General features: G+C 37.4%; 2 pseudogenes; one reads left to right on the top strand and one right to left on the bottom strand.

The window, feature by feature from the left end:
* Nucleotides 1–4,321: 4,321 nt before the first annotated feature.
* LOC125469253 lies at nucleotides 4,322–11,452 on the top strand (annotated as a pseudogene).
* On the bottom strand, nucleotides 8,280–9,311 carry LOC125469310 (annotated as a pseudogene).
* Nucleotides 11,453–13,090: the final 1,638 nt, after the last annotated feature.

Raw genomic sequence — 13,090 nt, 5'->3', positions numbered from 1 at the left:
TAGCTTATGCTTGGAGCAAAAGGAATGGACGAAATTGAAGAGTTGATGTCGCAAGGATTCCTACTACGACAAGGATTCCTACTTGAAGTAGGAAAGTTAAGCCAAAATTCCCTATTTTGGTTGACCTTTCCTAAATCAAGAATGCTCTAAGTTTTAGCACTTAAGATGGCTCCCGAGCACCCTTGGACAACAAACAAAGGTTCTTTGCAAATTTTCCCTTCCTTGCCGTGCAAAGAAGGTTGTTTCCCTTTCTTTGTGTAAACTTCCCTATTTTCCATATGTGTTAGGACCTTTCCCTTATTCTAATACCTCTTGTTTTGTGCCTTACCTTTCCCTAAACTTTATGCCGCACCTTCCCTTGTGTTTCCAGATTTTAATTTCTTATTTCCTAGTTTAATTCACTTTCCTAGTTCTAAAACTTTCTCTAAAGTCCTAATTTCTGATTTCTTGCAAGGAATTGACTTTTCCTTCCTTCTTTTGCACCAATTTCATAACTTACCTTAAATTTCATTTCCTTGCTGTGCAAGGGGTTTAATTTCTGATTCCTTGCAAGGCAAGGACATTCCTTACTTGTTCAAATTTGTGCATCCCCTTTTTCTGATTTTATTTGGACTTTATTCACTTACCTTTTCTATTTAGACTAGGAAATCTGAATCATAACTTAATTAGGTATGTTATTAACTTCCCAAAACACATATATTCAGCCCTTGGCCGAACCCTAGGGTATCATTCACCACCAAAACTCGTCCATTCACTTCCACCACCTTCCAAACATCCTAAAACACCATTCTGCAGCCTAGAAATACAACCAGCCACTCCACCTTCTTCCACCATCTTTGCCAAGTTCTCCACCACCTTCCAACCATCAAACACTCATCCACACTCAACCTACACCCCTTGCCGTGCCTCTACACCCCCAAAATCCATTCTACATCATCAAAACAGCCCAGAAAACATCACCATCCAATCTGCCGCAGCAAGGGAAAGGAGACAGTTTCACGCAATTGTTTGGCTCTTCATTCTGAGTTGTTGAACAATTTTAGGTGTATTCTATCTTATATTTCAATGTCTAATTCATGTAATCTTTGTTTTGCTTTGAGTATGATTGGCTAAATTCATTTTGGCTAAGGGTGTATTTGAAACCATGATTATATATGTGAAATAAGTTGATTACTTCTAGTTATCGTTGCATAAGTCGTGAATACAATTTGCTTAACCGTTTGATTTAGAACTTATTCTTGTATGTTGATTGAGAGTGCACGCTTAATTTGCATGCTTGAATTTGGTGCTAGGATATAAATTTGTTTCACCTAATCGTTATGAATTTATATTCGCAAGTAGTGAAGGTCGCTAGTCACGATCATGTTAAGTAGATTCCTGGCAAGAGTATCATGCTTTTCATAGTTACAAATGCCTTGTCGATGCTTATGATTTCCAAAGAACGTAATGATTCTAACTTGTGTCTTTATCATGCTGTTCATATATAGAGAACTTGTTAGGAATAATTTGTTTGCGATGCATATTCATCCAATTCAATGATTCTAGGGAAATCTGAAGGTTAATTTAAGCGGACCTAATTAACTTGGAGTGTCGAGGTTCATAACTTATTGAATTGATAACTGGAAATTGATTTACGTTGCATATATTTCATGTGTGGAGAAGAACCCCTTAGCTATTCCATCATCCATTGGTTCATCACAAATTGTTTTACAATCTGTTTTCGTTACAATCTGTCCATTTAATTTAATTTCGTCCAAACACAATTCTCCCATATTTTGTTAAGTCTTAGTCATTATAATCTGTCTTATTTTGTGTTTTTAAGTATTTGGAGTCACAAACACTCTCAAATTCGTCCAAATTTGCCTAGTTTACATTATTGTTTTGTTTGTTTGATTTTCATCCAAAACCAAATCCCCAATTGTCTTAGAGTGTCTAATTGGTTCAAATATGTCTTAGATTGTGTTTTTAAGAGTTTTGAGTCAAGTTAGAACCAATTTTCGTCCAAGTTTGTGTTTAGGCTCAAAACTGCCCAGTTTGTGTTTTTAGGCAATTTTGAGTGTTTTTAGCCTATTTTGAGTCTTGTGAACTTGTTTTGAGTTTTTTTTAAGTGAGTTAAGTGTTTTAAAGGTTAGGTTTATTTATTTGAGTCAGTTTAAAGTGTTTAGCACCCCTAGTTAATCCCCGGTTAGAACGATCCTTACTTACATCATTACTACAATTGTCATAAATAGGGTTCAATTTGTGTGTCACATTCGTAACGCATCAATTGCCCTAAGTGAATAGTGATTTCCCAAGAGCATCTCCACCCCATAAAATAAATGTCCGGACAATTGATAATTAAAAATTAATAAAAATAATAATAGGGAATTGTTATTAGCACTTCAAAAATCTCATTCTACACTCCAAACTTTTTATAATAAGAAAGAAAAATACACTTGTGAGGAGTGTAGAATGTGATTTTTGGAGTGCCAATAACACTTTCCTAATAATATTCTATTATTAATTTTATTTTCTATGTTCTCTTTTTTTTTTTTTCTTTTTTCTTTCTTCTTCTTTTTTCTTGTAAAACTCTCCCCAGGCTCTCAACTCCTCTTGCTCCTTCCCAAAGAGCAGTCATCTGATCCCTTTCTTCTTATTTGTTCCTGGAATTTCCCCAATTTGCCCGTTGAAGGCTAGAGATGTGGATGCTAGGTTCTCGAGGGTGACGATGACGGCTCGACGATAACGATGATGGTTCGACAACAAGGGCTCGGCGTCTTCCCTCTCAAAGGTTGAGTTCACAAAACTTTCTCCAGGCTTCTTGATGGTCGTCGCAGGGGGAGAAATCCGTTAGAATGAGGGAACAGATGGAGGAAATTAAACTGAATTAAAAATTGTTGCTAACGTCAACCTGGCGCCACATGAGTTGGGTAATGGGTTAGTGGATAATTGCCTGGCTGAGGAACTGGGCTCGCCCTATAGCCTAGTAAATTAAGAGGGGTGGACTGGGTTTTTGGGGGAAGGGGAGGGGATTAATCGGACTATCCCCTAGGGAATTCCACATGGGGTGGAGTTGCTCTAACCATATACCGATGGATTAACATCAAACAGTGAGTGATCTTAATTTTCTTGGACTATGGAGTCTAGGAGAACGAGACTCCTATCTTTATCTTTTAAATATATACTTTGTTACTCCTCGCCAATAGAGTGTTGCCAACTCCATAAAGATATTTGCAAGAAGCAAAAAAGCTTTAGCTAAGAGCAGGGACGAACCTAAATATATATTTTTAAGTGGGGGAAACTTTTTAACAATTGATTTTGTTGGATTTTTTTTTGATTTTTTTTTCTACTGTGGGTCTTTGGTCTTGATTGTTGGAGCTTTTTCTACGTCCCTCTCTAGTGGTTCAATTAGCGTTCAGGTTTGTTTTGAAACTTTTTGTAACACCCCGCCCTTGAAATATTTATTTTTGGGAAATTATTCCAATGATAAGCCCAATTCAATACTCTTGTTTAATTTACTACCATTACACATTATTCTTTAATTAAAGTTCCTTAATTACTCACAAAAGTCTACCATGAAAATTACTTATCTAAAAACACACGTTTATATTTTTAATTTAAACCAATTTCTTCTCTTCACTCTAATTCCCGACAAGAGGTCAAAACTCTATTATTTAACCTCGTTTATTTTATGGCTACATCTAACTGCTCGTTAGACTGTCTACGCATGTAACGTCTCGCATCGACCAACAGAGAGGGGGTGATGTGCCTTATATGTACATGCTCCCCTCCCTATAGCACGAGGCCTTTTGGGAACTCATTGGCTTCAGGTTCTATCAGAACTCCAAAGTTAAACGAGTTCAGGCAAGAAACATAATTGTGAGTTCCCAGAAACAAAATTGTCAGGGTGTGGCCTAAAGCAGACAATATCGTGCTATGACAGTGCCGAGACTAGGATGTGACAACGTACCCTTCGAAGGGATCAAACCATTCGTAGTTCACCATTTTTTTTAAATTCATTTTCGAAAATATTTTATTAACCAAAATATCCAACATTCGTGTTAATAATCGAAACACATCAAATGGATACCAAACATGTAATTGGAATATCAAAATTTGCATTAAAAAAAAAAAAAAAAAGCAACATCGGTTTACTGTCCATGCGCCACCGTGGGTGGCGATTTCCGGCGAACGGAAACCCCAAATTCCGACGAACTCTAAAAATTACCAAATTTGATAGGGTTATAGAACACAATAAGGGAAAGAACTTTTATACCTGGGCCGAAGCCTAGTTCGGCTGGGAAGTGGCCCGAAAACACCTCAATCTGTCGGAACCCTTGAAATGGGTGGCTTCGATCCGTCACCTCTGGTGCTCCACCGCCCTCAAGGTTGGTTGGGCTTTGTTCCCTACCTCACCAGAAGTCGAACTATGGTGGTAGTCAACTGTGTTACTTTCCTAAATGGCGGAATTGTTGCCATCCACCCCCGTACACCCACCGGTGTGGTTTTCTCAAATACCAAGTCAATTTCCATCAAATTTGTAAATTCAGTTGCTGCAGAAATTCTTGTTTTCAACAAGGCCGTACGTATAGCTTGTGGATTGAAATCGACTCCATGTTGGTTATTCACTGTCATCTTAAGGCACCGGATGCGGTCATGTGATTTCTTATGGTGGATTGGAAGAATTGTCTCTAACGACTTTGTCACATGCGATTTATGTGTACACATATTTACAAAGAAGGAAATCATGTTGCAGATGTATTAGTTTCTTTTGGGGCAGATAGTTATGCTTATTACTAGTGGTCCATGATTCTAGATTTTGTAGCCTTTACTCATGCTCGTAACCTTTTGTTTTGTCCTTATTACAATTTTTGTTGATCTTTTTGTCTTTGTGGGTCTTGGCAAAGTCTCCCTGCATGTATCATTTTCGTTTACTTTCATTTATTATTAATAAAATTGATGGAGAAGGGACATGCAGGGGGTTTCTGGGTGTAATGGTCCTCACCCCTCTAGAGGAGGGTAGGTGCTTTGCACGCACCATTGCTGAATAGCTAATCTCGCCTAATCTTTCTCCATTTGGGAAAAAAAAAAAAATACAACAAAATATAATAGTATACACCCAAATTTAAGATATTCATTCACAATATTTTCTCCTTGAGTCATTTTTCATGCATTAAACCATGCATAAGCGAACTTTAGTTCATAAGCCCTACCATACTCTCTCCATACTCTCTGTTTGTACTGTATTGGTGTAGAAATATGAATCCTCCATTGCTCTCAAAAAAGGGGTTATATATGCATAAGATTAAAGTTCAGCCTCGACCTAATAACTGAACGAAATTTTACATACCTTTCCAGATAGACTATCTCTTCAATGGCACCTTGAATTTATTTTTTGGTTCTCTAATTTTTCTAAATAGTTTTAAAGGTGAAAACGAATATTTTCAAGTGTTGTTAGGTGAGTTGAGCAGCACTGGGTGTGACTAGAAGCTCCCAGCTTTAGAAGTCTTTGCAATTCATCTTAACAAAGAAAAAGAAGACAGAAATATATTCTAAGGTTAAATCGCAAGCAATTAAAAGAAGCATTTCAAACTTTGACTATACTCGGACAAATTAGCAATAGAATAAAAACAAAGGAAAGAGACTTGAGAAAGGTAAGTATAAACGTATAATTCCTTGTTCGACCTCTTAAGTTTCTTAATTCCATTCAGAATATATATATATATATGTATGTATGTATGTATGTATGTATGTAAGGTTCCAATAACATATAACATATAACACAATCTCCAGCTGCTGCATCAAAGTTTGCTCATCTGCAGGTGAGCTTCTCCTACCAGCTGCTTACAAATTTTAGATTGAAATTTCTGCTCTATCTAGTTTTATTAATTGATTTGCTCCCTGCAATTGTCAGTTAGTCTTATTTTACCCCTTAAAACTAATTTTGTCTCACTTTACCCCTTTAAACTGCAATTTTCGTCTCATTTAGTCTCAGTTCACCTCTTTTGTCTTCTCCTCTTTTGTCAATTCCATCAAATAGACATTAAATTAAAGAGTAGTATGGACATTTCACTTTTGAGACGGGCATAGACAAGCCTCATACTTGGCGACCTAGCACTTACGTGGGAATGTCTGTTCATCACCACATATTTACCATGCCTCATGTATGTTGTGGTAAGAAAAAATGGGGAAACAAATTAGAAATAAGTGAAAGAGGAGAAATGAATTTAGCATTGTGAATCCAGTCCTTGAGTTTAGTCTATGACTAAAATTGGAGAAAAGAAACCGTTTTATTGTAAGTTAAGCTCAAAATTTTAGTTAGAGTTGTTAAAAATAGAATTCGAACAGCTGTTTTGGCGAGTAGGTTGGACGCAAAGATAAAATGTCTATACTACCCTTCAATTTAACATCTTTTGACGAAAATAAGATGAACTAAGACTAAATGAGACGGAAATGACAATTGCAAGAGCAAAGTGAGATAAAACTAGTTTCAGGGGGAGTAAATGAGACAAAAACAGTTTAAGGTATTGATATATTGACAAAGTGAGATAAAACTAGTTTCAGGGGGAGTAAAATGGTAGTTCAATTAATGTATTGATATTATTTGTAATTTTTTTTATATAATACTAGAGGTTGTGAGTCACATTTGGAGTTTGGAAAGAATTGACAACAACAAACTCATTTGATGAGAGCAATGCAAAAGGTGATCACTCCATGGTTGAAATAAGAGAGGAGGGAGAGAGATAGTGATAAGTAAGTCTTGTGGGTAAGCAAACTTTGAGCAGAAACGAAGAAAACAAAGACGAATTATTAGCGTCCTTGATCGGAACAAAGCTTCCCCAGTCTTGTGGGTGAGCAAACTTTGAGTAGAAACGAAGAAAACAAAGACGAATTATTAGCGTCCTTGATCGGAACAAAGCTTCCCCATTTATCTCCAGAAGCAGATAATAAACTTGTCAGGGACAATGAAAATGCTTTTGTCCCCCATGTGGTTTCAATTGGGCCGGATCACCACGGAGGAAAAAAGTTACAAGGCATGGAACAAATGAAGCTATGGAATTTGGAATGCCACCTCGATTGCAAGCCAACTCCGGACACCAGTTTGGTGAAGTTTGTCAAAGAGATTAGAAGGAGAGTGATGAGTCCATATTATACCATATATTTTACCATAATCTTAGTATTAATTTATTAATTATTTTGGTAGAATTTTGATACTTTGTTACATATTTTCAATGTAGGACATTCCTCTTCCTCTAGAGAAAAAAGTGATCAAACGGATGAATTTTGGAGTAATTCTAATTGGAGGATGTTCATGTACCTTTCAAGATGATCATGTCAAAGTTTCAGATTTTTCTATCAAACCATTTGACCGTGGCGATAAAATTAAGGTCCAGCGGGCAGCTTTCTCATATTGACGTTTCTGGACGTTTTGGGTATTTTAGAAGTCAAGATGGCATATTTTGAGGAAGATTCCTTTGAAGGATTTGTAGGGGACATCTCAAGCTTTCAAAAGAGACCTTTTGGGACTAAATCAGAGTTGATTTGGTCAGTCAAAAGACTAATTTTATGAGAAGTTGGAATTTTAGTTTTTATATTCACACACCCCAAATTACTTCTCCTACACCCTTTTAATTTTTTAATATTTTTCTATCAAGTGTTAGTGGTGTAGAAAATATTAAAAAATTAAAAGGTGTGAGAGAAGTAATTTGGGGTGTGTGAATATAATCTCTTTATATAGAAAACCTTTTATTTCCTAGTTATCTTATTCTATTATGTTTCCTAATTTTTAGAAGACATTTTATAGGTAGGATTTTATTTTGTAGAAGTATAAATAAGGCTTTTTAGCCATTAGAGAGAGGGGAGAGCACGCACGCACTACTTTTGACGATTCAAGTTATTTTCAAGGTGTTTTCTATTGACAATATCCAAAGGTTGTTAGAGTTGTTACCAAAATTAGTTAGTTAAATAGCTTAGGCTGCAAGTTAGTCATGATGGCTATATAAACTGTATTCTCATAGTTGTAAAGATTAATTCAGTATCAATGTAATCAATTACTTTCTCTCTCTCTCTTATTCTCTTTCTGCATTTCTGTGCTTCTCTACACTACTGTTAATATGGTATCAGAGCCACTAAGGCTCACGCTATGGATCTTGGTGGTCGATTCCTCTTCTATCTTTCTTCATTACTTTCTTTTGTTTCCGCGTATTTCCTTATTCGTAATACAAAAGCTCTTTCTTCCTTTCTTTTTATGTAAACTTCTCTGAGATTTCGCATAGGTTTTCTTTGATTTCATCTGGGTTTCACTGCAAATTTTGCTTCCCATCCAACTCCGCCGCCGTGGTCTTCCGCTTCAGCCACGACTCGATGCTCTTGTACTGGTTATAGAAATTCGTCATATCCACCACCAGGTCTTTGAACACAAACATGTGCGGCAACAGTGTGATCATCGAGGCGCCTGCCTCCGACGGCGCTATCTTCGTTAGGCAGGCCAGGCCATTGCAGCCGTCGATGTTCATGGAGCAGGAGCCGCAGATCCCTTCCCGGCAAGATCGCCGGAAGGTGAGAGTGGGGTACATCTCGTTCTTGATCTTAATGAGGGCTTCGAGTACCATGGGCCCGTACTCCTTGAGGTCAATCTCGTACTCCTTGAGCTCCGGTTTCTTCAGGTTGTCCGGGTTCCACCGGTAGATTGAGAAGGTCTTGATGTCCATTTTGTCTCGGGCCTTGAGGTCCACCTGCTGGGCCTGGGCCTCCGACGCCATAGCCGGACGTAGACGTAACGAAACGACGCCGCCGTCGTCGATCCCGACGACGCTGCAAAAGGTATGGCCCTTCGTATCAACCCCGTCGCCATTTTTGCGTCTCCGGGCTTCAACAACTGCGAACAGAGAGGGAGAGAAAAGGATAAGGAAGTGTCTGCAAGTGATTCGGAGTAAGGACAGTGTGTTCTAGGTTTCAAGGTTCAAGTTCTCAGGTTTTGTCTTAGATTACTAATTTTCTTTCCAGCATATCAACTGCTTGTGATAACGTCTCAGTGAGAATTTTCTTGGGAATTTTGGAAGTGTCAAGGCCGATAGCCGTATACTTCAGATTTGTTCAGATTTGTGCACTCGAAAAAGGCCGATTGCCAAGAGTGTGTTGAATGCATTTTGTTTCCTCCATAAGGCCGATAGCCGGAGTGAAAAGTTCTGTCTCAGATATTGTGTGTTATTCCTTAAAGGCTGATAGCCGGAGTAACGTTCTTGAAAAATTTTGTTTGTTGTTATTGTGTGCAACTCCATTAAGGCCGATTGCCGGAGTGCAGTTCTTGTTCCCTTTCTTCATTGAAGGCCGATTGCCAAAGAAGGTTGTATTTGTTGATTTCTGTGATTGTAAGAAGTTGATTGCTGGATGGTCTGCTTCAATCTCAAACTGGGCAATCCCAGTTGAGATTGAAGGGGGATGTTGACAATATCCAAAGGTTGTTAGAGTTGTTACCAAAATTAGTTAGTTAAATAGCTTAGGCTGCAAGTTAGTCATGATGGCTATATAAACTGTATTCTCATAGTTGTAAAGATTAATTCAGTATCAATGTAATCAATTACTTTCTCTCTCTCTCTCTCTCTCTTATTCTCTTTCTGCATTTCTGTGCTTCTCTACACTACTGTTAATATTTTCTATCCATATTTTTAATAATATTTTATTTTATGATTGTTCGTAACTAGTTTTGTTTGCTAGGACGAGGCCACAAGCCTTAGCAAGAATATGTAGTTTCTTTTCAATTTGCTTATGATATTATGCATGCAAGTTTTGAATTATTAATCACCATGTTGAAACTATCTAATTGTCTTAATGATTGGCCAACATTAGGATATTTAGAAAAGTAATTTGATGCAATTTTGACGGAGGGTTATCCTTGGAATTGACTAAGGTTTCTTGTGGTTAATATATGTAACTTCTTAGGATGGACGACACGTCTTAAGGGTTGTATGGTTTTTCAAAAGGATTTCACAAAAGTTAATGAATTTTGCATATTTACATTCGATCTAGAGGCCACAGACGGGTTGATTGTTAGATATACGTTCTATGTTGGAGGTACCAAGTAGGGCATACTTTAGAAAAACCTAACCTTCAAAATATGCATGTGTAATTCATAAGTAATTGGAAGAATTAAGTAGGATTGTTAAGGTGACGGCGGAACTCTAGTGCTCAAATTGATTTTCAAAACTATTTTCTTTTGTTTTCTTTACTTTCCCAATTTATTTAACTGTTTTTAATTAAATTCGTTTTTAATATTTTAGGTCATAAAATCACCCTCTTCCAAACTTTGTTTTCAAATACTTAACTAAGATTTGTTATTTACATAAATTATTCATTCAATACTTGTGGAAAACGACCTTGCTTGAGCTGCTATACTACGACAACATTGTACTCTTACAAGTATTTTGTGTGATTTTTAACCTCTTTATGTAGGTACCTAAAAATCCCTATCACAGAGAAGAGTTTCTTCGTAACTGCTATGACAAAAAATTTGATAATCTGAGTAGCGATCAGTTTGTAGAAATGATGGTGGTCGATGGTTGCTTTATTATACAACTTATCCGCAAAGACATACAGACTGGAGATTATGAACATCTTCTGCGTCTATCACCACAATATAGAGATATGTTGTCGCCAGTTGAAAAGGACTTGTTGCTTCTTGAAAACCAGCTTCCGTGGCAAGTTCTCACTGTTTATTCAACCTCACAAGAACATCAGAAGAAAGAGATATGTATCAACATATTAGCGACTTCTGTTCCAATGTTACTTGGGACTTATTTTGCCTCAGGATGCCTATTGATAAGCCCACGGAGACAAGGCAAATCAGACATTTACTTGACAATGTGAGAGACTTGCTTGTTGGATCATCACCGTGGATTAAGATGCAGTTTGACTATTGGGTTCCTATCCCCTCAGTAACACATCTTAAGGAAATTGGAGTCAAATTTCAACCTGTATACGGGCGGAATCTGTTGAACATAACCTTCAACAGGGAAAATGGTGTGATGGAAATTCCATGTATGAGAATTCGATTCAACACAGAATCTGTCTTCAGAAACCTCATAACCTACGAACAGTCTTCACTGGGGCACCAGGGATGTCCCCTTTTGTCTTATGCCAAGTTATGTTCGCTAACTTTATCAAGTCTACCAAAGATTTAGACTCTCTCTTTCAGAAAGAAATTATAGGAACCGAGTTGAGCTAGGAGGACACTGTTAGTTTGTTCAATAGGCTTTGCAATGACACTGAATGCATCTCCTTCTTTTACTCTGTTGTCACCTGGGATGTGAATCAATATAATCAGCGTCGTTGGCTAAGGCATTGGCTTGCAAGGATCAAAAGGGATTAACTATCATCATCAATCTGGTCAACTTCAAATGCGGTCATCATTGTTCTCATTCTTACCGCTATACAGACCATATATAGTGTTCTCGCCTACTACAAGCCGAAATAGTAACCTTCTAATCGGTCAATGTTTGCCCAAGGACTTAAAACTGAACAAGACTTGCGCGACTGCAGGCAAATTTATGAAATAATCAAAATCTTTTTAGTTTGTATATTTGGTTATTTTCCATATTTAATAAAGCAATGATGTAATTGATTATTATGTGTGACAGTCATATACAGTTTGAAATTATCTTACCATTTCTCGTTTTCAACTTTTGGATAATTTGTAGAATTATTTGGTATTTTTTTATCATCATTCAACACTTCATGTTTTGGGAATTTAAATAGTTTGACAATTAGTAATATTGTAAGGGCATAATTGGTTCTTACTCCATAAATTGGGCGTCAATAAGAGCATGTGTAATTTCAAAAGGCTAAAAAATGTGTGAAAACATAGAATTCGACATAGGTGGTTTTGCTTACAAAGCTAAGACTACAAAACCCTAGAGCAAGTTAGGAAAAAAATTCTCTGCAAGCTGTCCATTCCATGCTGCACACTTTGGATAGTGGACAAATGATTGTATTTATTCTTCCTAGTAAATTTTTATGCACTGGACTCAAAGATAATGTAAAGAATAAAAAAATATGAAGGGTCGTTACTCCGCAGGAGTTGACGAGGTTTCTGAATGTTGCTCACCCTCTGGTTCAGCAGGAGCCTTAGGTTTTAATGAGTCGGGAGTAGGATTCGTAGTAACATCTTTGGCAGGTGAAACAGGTGCGCTTGCAGCTGCAGCTCCAGCCGCAGTTGGTGAATTAATTTTTCCATTCTTCGCATCCTTTCCTTCCTTTTCCTTCCTTTGCATCCTTTCCTTGCTTTTCCTTCCTTTGCATCCTTTCCTCCCTCCTTGGCATCCTTTGCGTCCTTCCCTCCTTGGCATCCTTTGCGTCCTTCCCTCCCTTTGCATCTTTTGCATCCTTTCCATCGTTTGAATCCTTTGCATCCTTTTCATCTTTTCCTCCAATTGCATCCTTGCCATCTTTGGCAGGTGAGGGCGGCATCATGTGTGGCGGAGGATTTTGTTTCAGCTTCAGGAAAATCTGTCGCATCCTTGAAGTCGGTTTACCAGGTTTTGGGCCCTGGATGACAATGATTGAAGGCTTCTTCTTAGTAACAGTACTGATATACTGCCATTGATGAACAACTAAGAAATTACAGAGAAAGATCAAAGAGGATTTTAGAGAGAGAATGCGAAGAGAGAGAGAAAATCTGAACTATTTCATCGATTGAGAAATGAATCATTACAAGGGGTATATATGTACAGCTAATGGTAACAACCTAGGCTAATGTGGCAGTACACCTCATCACAAATCTAACTAACTCATTACACAACCAACAATTCTAACTAACCCAATGATGTTAGTGTTTTGTATGAATGGAAGAAGAAGAAAAGAAGGCACTGTGAATGTAAAATGATTGCTATCCTCTCTGCAAGTCACAGAGGAAGCTTTCTTCTTTTCTGTAAAAGTATATTTTTCTCTCTGCACTCACAATCGTGCAAAAGGAATAATTCTGTTAACAATGCTTAGCTGGATCTTTTCCTTCTAGATAAAACGATCACAGCCACTCATCTAGCAATAGCTAGGATCATCACACATGGCACTCATGGCCTTACATATTTAGATCTTACACTTGGCAATTTCTAAG

The sequence above is a fragment of a genome, unplaced genomic scaffold (genome assembly GCF_019419815.1).
Source record: "Pyrus x bretschneideri cultivar Hongxiangsu unplaced genomic scaffold, Pyrus_bretschneideri_v1 Contig41, whole genome shotgun sequence".
Taxonomy (NCBI): Eukaryota; Viridiplantae; Streptophyta; class Magnoliopsida; order Rosales; family Rosaceae; genus Pyrus; species Pyrus x bretschneideri.
The sequence above is the reverse complement of the archived record's forward strand: the minus strand, read 5'-3'. Positions and strand labels throughout refer to the sequence as shown.